We start from the raw sequence: 13,324 nt of genomic DNA, 5'->3' as shown, positions 1-13,324 counted from the left end.
TTAAATGGTAAGTGGAAGTAAACCAGGGAAAGGCAGGAAAATGGGAAAAAGGGAATAGAAGTTTTAAGGAGAGAAAGTACACTGATCAAGTAACCAGAAACATAGACGAATATTTAGATGCTCCAATCTCATCATTTAGGCTATGACAATTTTAATCCTGACATTTTGACCTTGAGGATGTTTTGATGTAATCCTTTAACAGTTAATCTGAGAAAGAAGTCAAATGTCCTCAGATTCACAACAGGGTGGTCAAAATAACTCTGTCAAAACCTCTTGATTTGTAAATACCAGGTGCCCATGGAACACCGCCAGCAGTGTGGTTCTACCACAGCCTAAGAATCCAAGGTGTGGGATGCTGGGTCACACACAAGTGCCCAGAGTCTCAGTTTATTGTCCTGGCATAATTAGTAATAGTGCCCCTTCCTTTCAGAAGTGTCCCAGTTTGGGTAATAAATCATACGGCAACTCTCATCAAAAGGCTGGTGAGACAGTTCAGACTTGGTCACAAAGTGTCTGCAATCCAGGCTAAGGAGCTTGGGCTTTAACCAGTGGAACCCAGGAAGAGTATTATGCAGAGGAATAAAATAATCAGATATTTTAGAAAGGTTGCTTGGGCAGCCAGGTCCTCTGCGAGCCCATGTGGTATCTTTGTGTCGATTAGAGGATGGTGTCTCCTCTGGGCAGACACAGCCCTTCTTCCCAGCAGAATGAGATCTGGGTTTCAGCCTCCAGAACCCCCGGCCAGGCACACACATGGCCGCTCTCTGTACATTTCAGGACACACGAAGAATGGAGAGCAATTAGGAGTTTGAAGCACTAAATATGGTCAGAAATTGGAAGCTGCAGAGAGCAGCGGTATCAGGGAGCTGAACATGCTGATCACGCCATTTATGAGATTACACATGAGATCCAAACTGGGTAGAGAATAAAGAGAGGCCAAGAAAGAAATGAGAAGGAGGGAAAAAAATACAAAACTCAAGGGACCAGAGGCCAAAGAACAAGTCTGGCGGGAGTGGGACCCAAGAGAGCGGGAACACTCAATCAGAGGTGAGGATCAGAGTGGAGTATCAACATTACAGATTTCTGATTTCAGATGAGGAAGAATTCCAGAGTGTGGACCTCAATATGCTTCAGAAAAATCCACACCAAAACCAAATAACTAACCATGGTGAGATATTCCCTACTTTATTTCATTTCTCATCTGCTGCTCAGAGACATGTGCATGCAAAGTAGCAGGAAACCGGTCACACCCACACCTGCAAGCCTTGTGTGGAGAAGGAGAGGGGCTGCCTTCTTTTTCATGTATTAATCATTTTACTGTAACTTCTACCCTGGAGGAGGGTAAGCAGCATTAATACTGTCGCAAAATTGTGCAAATATGGTGGAATAAAGATCATCAAGAAATATTTATTGAATACTTTCTATCAGTCTTTGGGTCTACAGAAAGGAAAGGGATGATCTTAGACTTCAGGGAGCTTACAACTGGGTCAGGACTGACCTGGATCTGGACTCGGGAGGAGACAGTGAGAACTGATGAAAGAGTTGTTAGGCAGGAAGAATTAACACACTTTGGCAAGGGAGCTGAGGATTCCAGCTTGGTTGCCTGGGCCATCTGACATAACTGACCAAAGAGGGAATTAAGAGAGGAAATCTGCGTTGAAGCGCACAGCCAGATTGGGTCAGAACAAGAACAGGCACAATTCTTTGAGTGAGACTACAGCTAAAATTTAAACTTCCTACAGATCTTAGAAATGAGCCCAGGTCATGGGAGTCTCTCCTGTAATGGACAAACCTTGTACCATGCCTGTGTCCCTCACTGTATCAGAACGATCTACTCCTGCAAGGGCAGATCTATTTCTTCCTGAAAGTTTGCCTTAGCATGTTCATTACTTTATTAGCTCCAAATTTAATAGACTATGACTCAGGGAACAAATAGCAATGGCAGTGAGCTAGTTTTGATACTATTATAATAATCATTATACAAAATAGTTTGCTCACTCCTAAAATGCAACTCCAGGCAGTAAAGATTATTTTGTCCAGTGTGAAATATAACTAAATAAACAGCTTACAATGGTTATATAGGGGGTGCCATGCTAAATAATATGCAAGCAATGAAACAAGATTTGTTGAAAGCCTAGTAACTTTAATATTGAACAACCAATAACATATATGAGGAGAGAGAAAGAACTCAGAAGTTAAGGGTGGTCCCCTGGAATATGTAGTTCAAATTGAGAAAAAAAATCTACACTATTTACTCTTTCTTCATGTGCTGCCACCAAACATCAATTACTGCTGCTTAAAAAGAGTTAAGAATCTCTTCTTCACAGGACACACAAAAATTAACTCAAAATGAAGCACAGTTCTAAATATAAGAGCTAAAATAATAACTCTCTTAGAATATTATATAGGAGTAAATCTTCAGCACCTGGGGTTAAGCAAAGCCTTCTTGCATATGACACCCAAAGCACAAACAACAAAATAAAAAATAGATAAATTGGACTTCATCAAAATTAAAACATTTTGTGTTTCAATGGATACCATCAAGAAAGTTAAAAGACAATCCATAGAATGGGAGGAAATATTTGAAAATCATATATCTGATAAGGGACTTGTATTTAGAATGTATGAAGAACACTTAGAACTCAATAATAAAAGGACAAATAACCCAATTTTAAAATGGGCAAAGGATCTGAATAGACATTTCATCAGAGAAGATATACAAATGGCCAAAAGGCACATGAAAAAATGCTCAACATCATTAGCCATGAGGGGAATGCAAATAAGAAACAAACCCAGAGATACCCTCATTATACCCACTAAGATGGCTATAACCAAAAAGATAACAATGTTGGCAGGATGTGGAGAAATTGGCACCCTCATATATTGCTTGAGGGAAAGTAAAATGGTGCAGCTGCTGTGGAAAACAGTCCGGCAGTTCCTTGAAATGTTAAACACGGAGTTACCATATGACCCAGCAATCCTACTCCTAGGTATATACTCAAGAGAATTGAAAGGATTCATGCTACGACATGGATGGCTCTTGAAAACATGCTAAGTAAAAGAAGCCAGGCTCAAAAGGCACATATTGTATGATTCCGGTCATGTGAAATGTTCAGAATAGGCAAACATAGGGAGACAAACAGTAGGTTAGTAGTTCCTTAGGGTGTACACGGGGGTGTGGGGGGAAGTGGGGAGTGGCTGCCTACGGGTACAGGGTTTCTTTTGGGGGTGATGAAAATGTTCATAAATTGAATGTGGTGCTGGTTGCACAACTCTGTGAATATAACATTAGATTGCACACTTTAAATGGGTGAATTATATGGTATGTGAGTTATATCTAAAATAAAAAAAGTTAAAAAGTCTCCTTCTGACTTATATATACTACCAAATGTAAAATAGATAGCTAGTGGGAAGCAACCGCATAGCACAGGGAGATCAGCTCCGTGCTTTGTGACCACCTAGAGGGGTGAGATAGGGAGGGTGGGAGGGAGACGCAAGAGGGAGGAGATATGGGGATATATGTATATGTATAGCTGATTCACTTTGCTATCAAGCAGAAACTAACACACCATTGTAAAGCAATTATACTCCAATAAAGATGTTAAAAAAAATTTTTTTAATAAAATAAGTAAATAAATAAATAAATAAGTCTCCTTCTCAGCTTCATCCTCCTTTAACCTTTACATCTTTTAATCCATGACTCAGCCTGAACTTCATGCTAAAGCTTCCTATCATCTCATTTAAGGGTCTTAAGTTTTTTGTTTTTTTTTAAAATTTTATTTATTTATTTATTTTTTGGCTGTGTTGGGTCTTCGTCTCTGTGCGAGGGCTTTCTCTAGTTGCGGCAAGTGGGGGCCACTCTTCATTGCGGTGCGCAGGCCTCTCACTATCGCGGCCTCTCTTGTGGAGCACAGGTTCCAGACGCGCAGGCTCAGCAATTGTGGCTCACAGGCCTAGTTGCTCCGCAGCATGTGGGATCTTCCCAGACCAGGGCTCGAACCCGTGTCCCCTGCATTGGCAGGCAGATTCTCAACCACTGCGCCACCAGGGAAGCCCAGGGTCTTAAGTTTTACCTCCCAAATTCACCTGAGTCAAGGTTGTGTCTATGGGCAATTCCCAGGTGGTGCAGTGGTTAATGCTCCACACTTTCACTGCCAAGGATGCGGGTTTGATCCTTGGTCAAGGAACTAAGATCCCGCAAGCTGTGCGGTGCAGCCAAAAAAAAAAAAAAAAAAGATTGTGTTCATGAACCCAGAAAAATAAATAGTGAAGGAAAGACTATATCCAGATTCAGACTTCAGCATGATTTTAAAGTTAATGGCTTTCTGGGATAAAAAAAAATATTTCATGCTTTAAAAAGTAAAAACAGACTAACTCCTCTGAAGGAGAAATGGTTCTCTCAGATGACAGACTTTGGTATAGAGTGTTCAGTAGACATCCACAGGTCAACAGTCTAGCTCTGGGCAGTGGGCTTTACTCATCCAGGCTAACCCTCCAGCCAGCTTCTCTACCATACTTGCTCTCAAGATGAGATCCAGGGCTAAGCAGAGAGAGAACGGGGACTGGCACTCTCTTCCTCTTTTCTGCCATTTCAGTCTAGTAGCAAGAAGCAAGTCATATTCTCTTAGCCTCTCAGTAGCTGTCTTAAGGCCCCAAGCTTGTTCCAGGACCTCTGGCATCCTTTACAGTCATCTTTCCCTGACTCTAGTGTACAGGATGTGCTGTTCTAGAGGTAGCCCAGCTTCCAGCCCTCCTAGTAGCAGAGGAAATCAGCAATGTGTGTAGAGTTGGTACCATGCCTTTCCCACTGTGAAAGCCAAGATGGACAATTCTCCATCTGCTAGCAGTTGGCCTGGGATGGCCTGGGGTTGGCAAAATGGAGGCTTTACTCAGGACTTTGAATCTGGACCAGACCGGGACGAGCAGCACCAGCAGCAGATGGCATTCTGCCTAGGCTGCTGCTGCTGAGAAGACAGCTGTCATCTCTCGGCTTCCTGGCTTTCCTGATCGCCTTAGTCTCTTGGCTTCTACTGTGGTCCAGGTCTGGTCCACCACCCTTCTTTTGGTGCTGTGAGTCACTTTCAGTGAAGCCTTTTGTTTAAGGTAGTAAGAAAGAGGTGGATTCCATTGCTTACAATCAAGGGCACTGACTGATACACCTAGCATTTTCCCCACTCTCCTTCAGGAGAAACGGACAGCTCCAATTCAGCTGTCTGAACCTTAAATTTAGCAGAAGTGCCTGTCCTTAGGATTTCCTTCTAAAGTTTAAATGGAGAAGCAGGAACTCCCTTGAGTAACTGAGGAGGGGCTGGTAACTTGTAGCATCTGTCAGTTTCTCCCTCTGGTTAGCCTTGGATCTCATCTTGCCCACAGTGGACACTTGTTGGTCCCCTTTTCTTTCTTTCTCTCCCATTTTTGCTCCTGTTCCGCCTACATTTCAAATGTGACAGTGGCACTCAGTCACTACTTAAGGGTTTTTTGGTTGTTCAGTGTAACAGAGGCTGCAGGCTTCCCTGACTCAGCCTTAAAAAGATGCTTGGTGGATGACAAACATTACCTACACAGTGAGTGGAATGGTACCTGTATGGTGTGTTAACTAACTATTGTGATATTTAAACAATCCTCAGATGGAAAGAGAATTCGAAAATATTGAGATGGAGAGATACGTGTGTTTTTAAAACCCCACAAGTTACTGCTCTAAAAAAAAAAAAATCCTGAGCATTTGCGACAATGAATCTGTCATTCAGGAGCCCTGCCTGTGACTCAGTCACTTTTGAACACTCTGAGAAGCTCACTGACTCCCACATCAAACTCCTAGCCCATTTCTCATCTTGATTCATTTGGCTGAACTCTAGGCCTTTCTGGCAACTGAAAATTGCCAACCGTGTTGACAACTTTTCAGTCTCTGCTTAGTGTTCTCTCTGAAGCAAATGTATTCATTTACTCCTTGGCCATTCTCAGTCCCTTTTTTCTCATCAGCTACTCAAACTCCATTTTCTCCCATCCTTTGTACATTCTCTAAGTACTGAAATTCCTACTTACATAAAAAAAAAATCTGAAGGAACTACAATTTTTATTTATATAAAAGAATCTGAAGCTATTTTTAAAAATAGGAAATATTTACAAGAAAAGTACCTGCAGTTATTTCTCTTTACTTTGGGGAAGTTCAGTAATGGAGGTGGCATCATAGCCCAGCTGTGTTTTCCCACTAATACTGTGGAAATTTTAAACCCTATTTTCAACTCCAGCTGCCAGTAGTTTGCAGGAAGACAATCTAATGAATGTAGGTTTTTATGACTCATTATTTTCTGACCTCATGGATACAGAACCCATCAGGGTGAAGGAAGCCTGTTGAGCCACTTTCTCAGACACACACCATTAAATCTGACCTTAAGACTTGAAGAAATAAAATCATCTGGGTTACAAGTTTATCACTATTTGAAGCAACATTTTTGTAAAGTACTGAAAAAATGTGGTACTCAAACTATTGCTGAGGTAAGAACTCCAAGTCAGGCTGAGTCTTTGGACAGCTTCTGGTAACTATCCATCTAATCCCTACTGTAAACATCACAGCAGTTTAGAAGATAACTCTACAGAACATATCTCTTGGATAGAGGGGAGTGACAAGAAAGTATCTCCACAGAACAGAAAATATCTCTCAGGTAGAGGACGGTGATGAGAAATGGGAAGTTAGGAAAACAAGTTAAATTGAAGTAAAGGCATATTCCTGAGCAATTCAGTGAGAGACACTCTTGAATCAGTATTCACAATTTCTGAGTATTATTATGGTTGGAGGATATGAGAGTTGGTGAGAGTTTTTGTGACTGGGTGACCAGCTGGATTACAGAGGGACCAGGGTTCTCTGGTGAAGAGAAAGTCAGCTCCAGAAGAGCAAGGACCTTGCGTGGCTCATACACTACTGTATACCCAAAGTTTGCCACACAGTAGACACTATACAAGTGCTTGCTGAATGAACTGATGGAGGGTTTACTGAGGCTGGAATGAACAATAAAGGCGTGACACTATGGCCAAAAATTATATCTAATTTATTGATAACTATGTACAACTTCATTTTCATTAGTTGGAGAACAATTTTTAAAATTTGGTGCAGGAGGTCAGGTAAACATGTTTATCTACCTTCAGTCTACCTTAACTCTACTAACTCAGCCAAAAGAACTGGTTTATGCCTTTAAGATAAAACACAAAAGAAAACATGAGCAGCTACTTGCTTCCTGTGAACAGTGTAAGGACTGAGCCAGCTGTAAATTCCAATTCTGAAAGCATTTTAAGTTGCGCCATTTCACATGGATAAGACAATGCAAATGACAGAGCAACTTAACTCTGAAGGATATTTATTATGACTAAGTTAGTTTATAAAAAGCTAATAAATGTCTGGGCTTATAGCTTTAGAAAACTGAAGAGAAGGAAAAAAAAACCCTATACTCTATGTAAAGAAGTAATTAACTTACAACAAGATAAAAACAATTTTAATTTCCTCATATTGCATTTTACAATTATACCAACTTAAAGCCTCAAAGAAATTCAGAACAGATTTAGAGATGAAAAAGAAAATTTCAGAAGATCTGTAGCAAAAACATGGTATCGCCTCAAAGATGCCATTGAGGGGTGTCAGGATGTCCTAAGTATCCATTGATTCTGCCTTTTAGTTACAGACCCCCACCCTCCCCAGGTTTAACCTGGCACGTGGCTGCCCTGCCACACGAGGCAACATTTCCCAACCTCCCTCTAGCACAGCTAGGTGCGGCCATGCGTGACCATGTCTGGGTCAATGACACAGGAGTGGGAACTGATTTGGGTAATCTCCCTAAAGACCAAGCTGCATGTCCTGGCTTCTCTCTGTCTTCCTTCCTGACAGCTGGAAATGGGGATGACAGAACTGGAGCAATTTTTGAAGCCAATTAGCACATTAGCCCTGGTCCACCCATATCTGGATTGTTATGTACAAGAGAAATAAACTTCTATTCCATGTATGTCATTAGATTTTGACCCTGTTTGCCTGCTCTGTGAAATAAGTCTGGTACCTTTGGTCCATTTACCTATTTCCTTTTGCCAGCTGGCCCAGGACCTTTCTAAGTAGGGAGTGGTGGAGAGACATTGCAGGAGGAAGAAGCTTCACTTTTGGCTCTGGTGCACTCCCAGTGAAGGCTCCAGCAGCCCCCAGCAGCCAGCAGAATCCACCAGCACCTTCCTGGGGAGTTTTGTGGCTGAGTGTCTCCAGCGAGACACTTCCCAATGAACAGTACCCTAGAGGGCAGATTTCCCGCAAGTTTCTGAGGGCTAGTTCCGTAGCCAGCCAGTTCTGCTGGTTTTCCATAGCGACCCCTCTGTGCCCTCTTCATCAGGGTCTGCACATCAGCCCTGGAGGCCTCTTCCTTGTGTACTCTATCTCCGCCCCAGGGGTCATGACTGCTTCCTATAGCTGTGATTCCTGTACTCTTTAGAGTTCTTCCTACTGCCCAGTCCTTCATTCTCTAATCCTGATTGACTTGATGGAAAAGTCCAACAAACTTTATGTGCTTACTCTAATACTAATTAACAAAAGCTAAAGTTATATTGAGCAAATCAAAAGGCCTCTGAAATTGAAATTAGAAAAAAGGGCCTTCTCATTTTCCCCTTCTAATATTGTATATAGAGTTTGCTTATAGAGTAAAAGTTGACTTGAGATTTTAGGAAGATGTGCTTCTGCCTTTTTGCTTCCACTGATTCCAAAGCATAGGTTAATGTCCCCATGAGCCAGCTATCACTTTCTACTAGAACAATACTTTTTCATTGTTAGTACACATTATGGAAAAATTTCCAGCAAAACTAATAAACCCCTAAAATGCCAACAAGGCACTTGGCATCTGTACAGGGTCATGTTCTCTCTCAAGCGAAGGCTCTCCCCTGGTGCTGTTCTCTTCAGGCCATGTTTCTCTTGGCTCTATAATAAGACTTCACAATATGCCTTGATCTAGGTTCCTAACTTAAATATCCCCTTCCTAACTCAAATAATGAGCCAGTGAAGTTTAATTCCTAGAAAAGCACAGGCAGGGTCACCATTTGCTGTTGTGCGCAGAAGAAACGCCACTTGGGGATGGCTCTGCCGGTGGCTTATTGCCCAAAACAACTCCAGCTGTGTTTGGAGGCAGCTCTCACCTTCCTCCCCCTGTGTGCACTCTTCTGTGAGTGAGAAGCTTGTGGCATGGCCCTGGACCACTGGACCCCTGTCTGCTTTTCCAGGCTCACTTATGCGCCCCCTTCCCCTCACTTTGTGATCCCACAAGCAAGCCGGTCAGCTTTATGACCCTTAGAGCAGAAGGGAAAGTCCTTTCCTGCTTCGGGGCATATGCATAGACTATTCCTTCTGCCTAGAATGCTCTTTTCACCCATCTTCACCCTACTCTCTCCTCCTTATCCTTCAAGTCTCAATTTAAGTATATCTAAGATCTGCATCAAGACTTTCCATGACCCCTGCCCCCCCATCACTCTTACAGCTAAAAGAAATATTCCTGTTAGATGCTACCATCACTCCATTCTTTTTCTTCATAACGTGTATCAAATTTGTAATTATATATATGTTGATTTGATTAAAGTCTGGTTCCCTCCCCAGACTTCCAGATCCATGAGGGCAGGGACTAAAATTGTTTTGCTCACAATAGCACCCATAAGTTGGCATATGGAAAGCGTACAAACAGTAAATGCTAAATAGATATTAAAGGAGCCATTATAACACAGTCGTCAAGCACATGGACTCTGGAGCCAGACTGCCTGGGTTCTGACACTTAACTAGCTATGCGCCCTTGGACAGCTAATTTAATGTCAGTTTCCACATCTACAAAACGGAAATAATAATTGTACCACCCTGATGAGGTTGTTAAAATAACAAAGTGAGTAAATATTTGTAAATCACTGTATTACATGCCTGTTAAATGGTAAATTGGAGTCAAGCTATCAAATACCAGGTTGCCCTTCTAAAGAGAGCAACTAAATGAACTTCCAGGTCCTAAAATTCTATAATTGACACCTATTAAATTAGAAGACATTATTTAAAAATAATACTCAGTGCTAACTATGCTATAAATGTCTCATATATATCATTTACATATAAATGTACATTCCTATGTTACTGGTGGCAACATAAATGATACCACCCTTTTGGAATCGGATAATAAATTTTAGGAGTCACTAAAATGTTCATGCCTACCTAGAAATACGTGTAAACTGGACAGAAAACTTTTTAAACTATAGTTAATAAATAACACTTCAGTATTAGTAAATAATGGATTTTTAAAATATGGAATGTTTAAGTACATTTTGAAATGTTAACTCTATATAATAATAATCAATTAATGCTAAAATTATAAAATTTATAAACATGAAAAGTGTTATGACACGTTTAAAAAAAGAAAATTCAGAATTATATCTATACTATGATCATATGATGGTATATGATCTCGTATAATATACTATTTTATACATACACATATATGTGTGTGAGCGTGTGTGTAAAGACAAAAACTAGGAAGAAACATGAAAAAATAATTGATATGCTAGAACAGTAAAACTCTGCATATTTAAGATTTTAAATTATTGTTTTCCCAGTATGCATCCAGCTTCCCATACTAAAAGGTGTTATTAAGGTGATTTATTTCACATTAATATATTTTAAGAGGCTCACTTTTTAAGTTAATGTTTCATATACAAAAACTAATAGATGATTTGAAGTAAGGCAAGTTTGCTACCTACATAAAACTTATCACAGCCTTTTTACACACACAAACAGGTAACTGAAAATTTAAAATGTGCTTCCTTGGTCAACAGGAAGACAGGCTCTTGTGACCTATCTATAAACTGACTTTAGGTTCTGGAGATAATAAAGATAATGCAGAAAAAGCCATTTAAGGAGGGAGTATTCACCAAAAAGTAATTCTCCTGGATGCCTCTTCACCTTTATCGGATCTCTGGTTCATCTCTGTCCTGGTCATTAATTGACAAAGACTGCCAAAGGCCAGCTCAGGAACAAGAGAGGTAAGTGACTGAGGAAGTTTATTTAGACTGGTAACATGGATAGGAGCTTGCAGAAAAACAGGTATGACTGAAATCAGAAGGATGTAAAGCGAAGTTACACAATGGATAAATTTTAGAAGAAGGCAAATCCTGGGGTTCAAAGTAAAGGGGTCCAAGATGATTGAGAAGAAATTTATGAGAAAGTTACATAGATTTGATAATTCTGCCTTCAAAGGTAGAATTCCCTTCCCCTCTTTCCCCTGTTCCCGCCCCTCTTTTTAGTTAACTTTAGAAGTCTAAAATATAAATTAACAGCTGGGGAACCAGGCAATGGTGCTGCAATGTAAAGAAATTTTAACCCAATTACCATCATGTCAGCATTTCCTTTCCAGTTGCTGTTAAATATGTTGCTCCTCTCCACCGCGCCCTTCCTTGAAACCTCTCCTCCCTTGCCTGGTGAGTCACACATCTTGCTTCATAAATTACGCTGTTATTAGTCTCAGGCACAAGGGATTGATGCAGGCAAAAGCAAGGGAGTTGAGAACCTCGCTGCTGCTAGTGACTCACAGAGGAACCTGAGGCCAGGCCCTGATTCTGTCTCAGGTTTTCCCACTGGAGAAACTGGAGGATTGGCTGGGTGCAAAGCCCTCCTGTGCACTGTGGCAGGTTCTGCAGAAGCTCCCCACTCACTTAGCCTCAGGTCAGGAAGACCACCATACAAATCACAAGCCTGCAATTTAAGAATTTTTTAAAAAGAATGCAGTGCTACATACACTACCTCAAGTAGCTCACTGTCTTTCAAACAGCTCAAAAAGAAAGAACCTTGGCCCTGGAGTCAGACAGCCTGTTCAAGGGCCAGACCTGTCAATAGCTAGGTCTTGGACAACTCAATCTCTGAATCTTCGTCTGAATTAAATGGTGCTAATTCTACCTACTGCAAAGACCTGTTGTGGATTAAGAGTGATTAGGTATGTATGTACTCTACCTGAATACGGTAAAGTACAGAATCAATGTTATGTAATGATAGTATCTTATTATCCTGACTTTATTGGGTAGGGGCAAGAATCCCATGTCAGGCTGGTTTAAATAATAAGATTAAATGCTAAGTTTAAAAAGATTCTCCAAGGGAGAGGAATGGGACATCTCCTGTTCCTTCACAACTACCTTCCCGCCACTATGTCCACATCTCTCACTACTGGGAAAAGATAACTGGTTTCATATTCTTCTTTCAGTAAAGGAAGCCCACATAATGGGCACAAACTCTACTAAACAGAAAGTCTGGAGACAAATCCTGGAGAGGCTGTCTTGCATAGTGTCACCTAGTTCCAACCTTCCCAATGATCCGACTCACCTGGAATTGGGATGCCCAGACCTTCCCCCCACAACACACTGGGATAGAATTTCAGGACAGGAGCATAGGAACCCAAGGCCTATTGGCTTGTCAAGAATAGATGTTTGGGAATCTGAATGCCCATCCTACCCCTTTCCAGCTATATGACCTCATCTGTAAAACAGGTATAATGATTTTTATGTTTGTAAACTCTAGGTCAGGATGAAATGAGGTCATGTGTCTAAATCACTTTGTAATGCTCGGTGTATAGTAAGTGCCCAGTAAGCTGCAGGTGTTGGTACTGTGGTCACTGTTTACATTTCCTCATCAACAGCACTATGGACTTCCAGGTGGCACTACAGCCAGCCATCATTCACTGATTTCCTATAATACCCTGATCAGTATTGAGGTTACCCGACCAAGTGTTGGTGGGGGAGCAGCTTTTCTGAGGGATAATCCATTTCCTTGACAGGGTAATTCATTTCCTCAGTGTCAGCAGGATTTCTTACAACACGGTAGCCATCGGGGGCAGTGTCACCAAAGGAATCTCTTATGAAAGAGAGTGAAACCTATAGAAGGGTACAGAGCCACACCGCGATCAAGAAGGAATCTGGAACATCTGTCTCACTCACTGATAAAGAGGAAGCAAGTTACTTTTAGGGAAGGACTTGGTGTTATTAGAGCACTGATGAAGCAAGCCTCCAATTTTAATATTTAAAATATATGCTTATGGAATGTTTCCTGCTGCCACTGCAGAAGGAAACATCTCCTAGAAAAGAACAAGATGACAAAGATTCCCATAATCTTCAGATGAGGGTGGGGTGCAGTGGGTGTGAGAACCTAGAGCAGAGGGCAGGGAAGCGGTGAAGGAGTACAGAAAAATAATCTCAATTACACGTTCCCAACAGTTTCCTTCTTTAACTCAGAAATCATTAAAAAATAATAATAAATAAATAAAAGGGGAGATTTCCCCCTGGCAAGAAGTGC

At 41.2% G+C, this 13,324-nt stretch overlaps 1 protein-coding gene across 1 annotated transcript in view; it reads right to left on the bottom strand.

Moving 5' to 3' along the window:
• Nucleotides 1-13,324, bottom strand: part of CERS3 (ceramide synthase 3) — a 120,119-nt gene that overhangs the window by 89,681 nt on the left and 17,114 nt on the right. The gene's annotated exons all lie outside the window — the stretch shown is intronic.

This window comes from Balaenoptera physalus (assembly GCF_965194825.1).
Source record: "Balaenoptera physalus genome assembly, chromosome: 2".
Classification (NCBI taxonomy): domain Eukaryota; kingdom Metazoa; phylum Chordata; class Mammalia; order Artiodactyla; family Balaenopteridae; genus Balaenoptera; species Balaenoptera physalus.
This window is presented reverse-complemented; position numbering and strand designations above follow the sequence as displayed.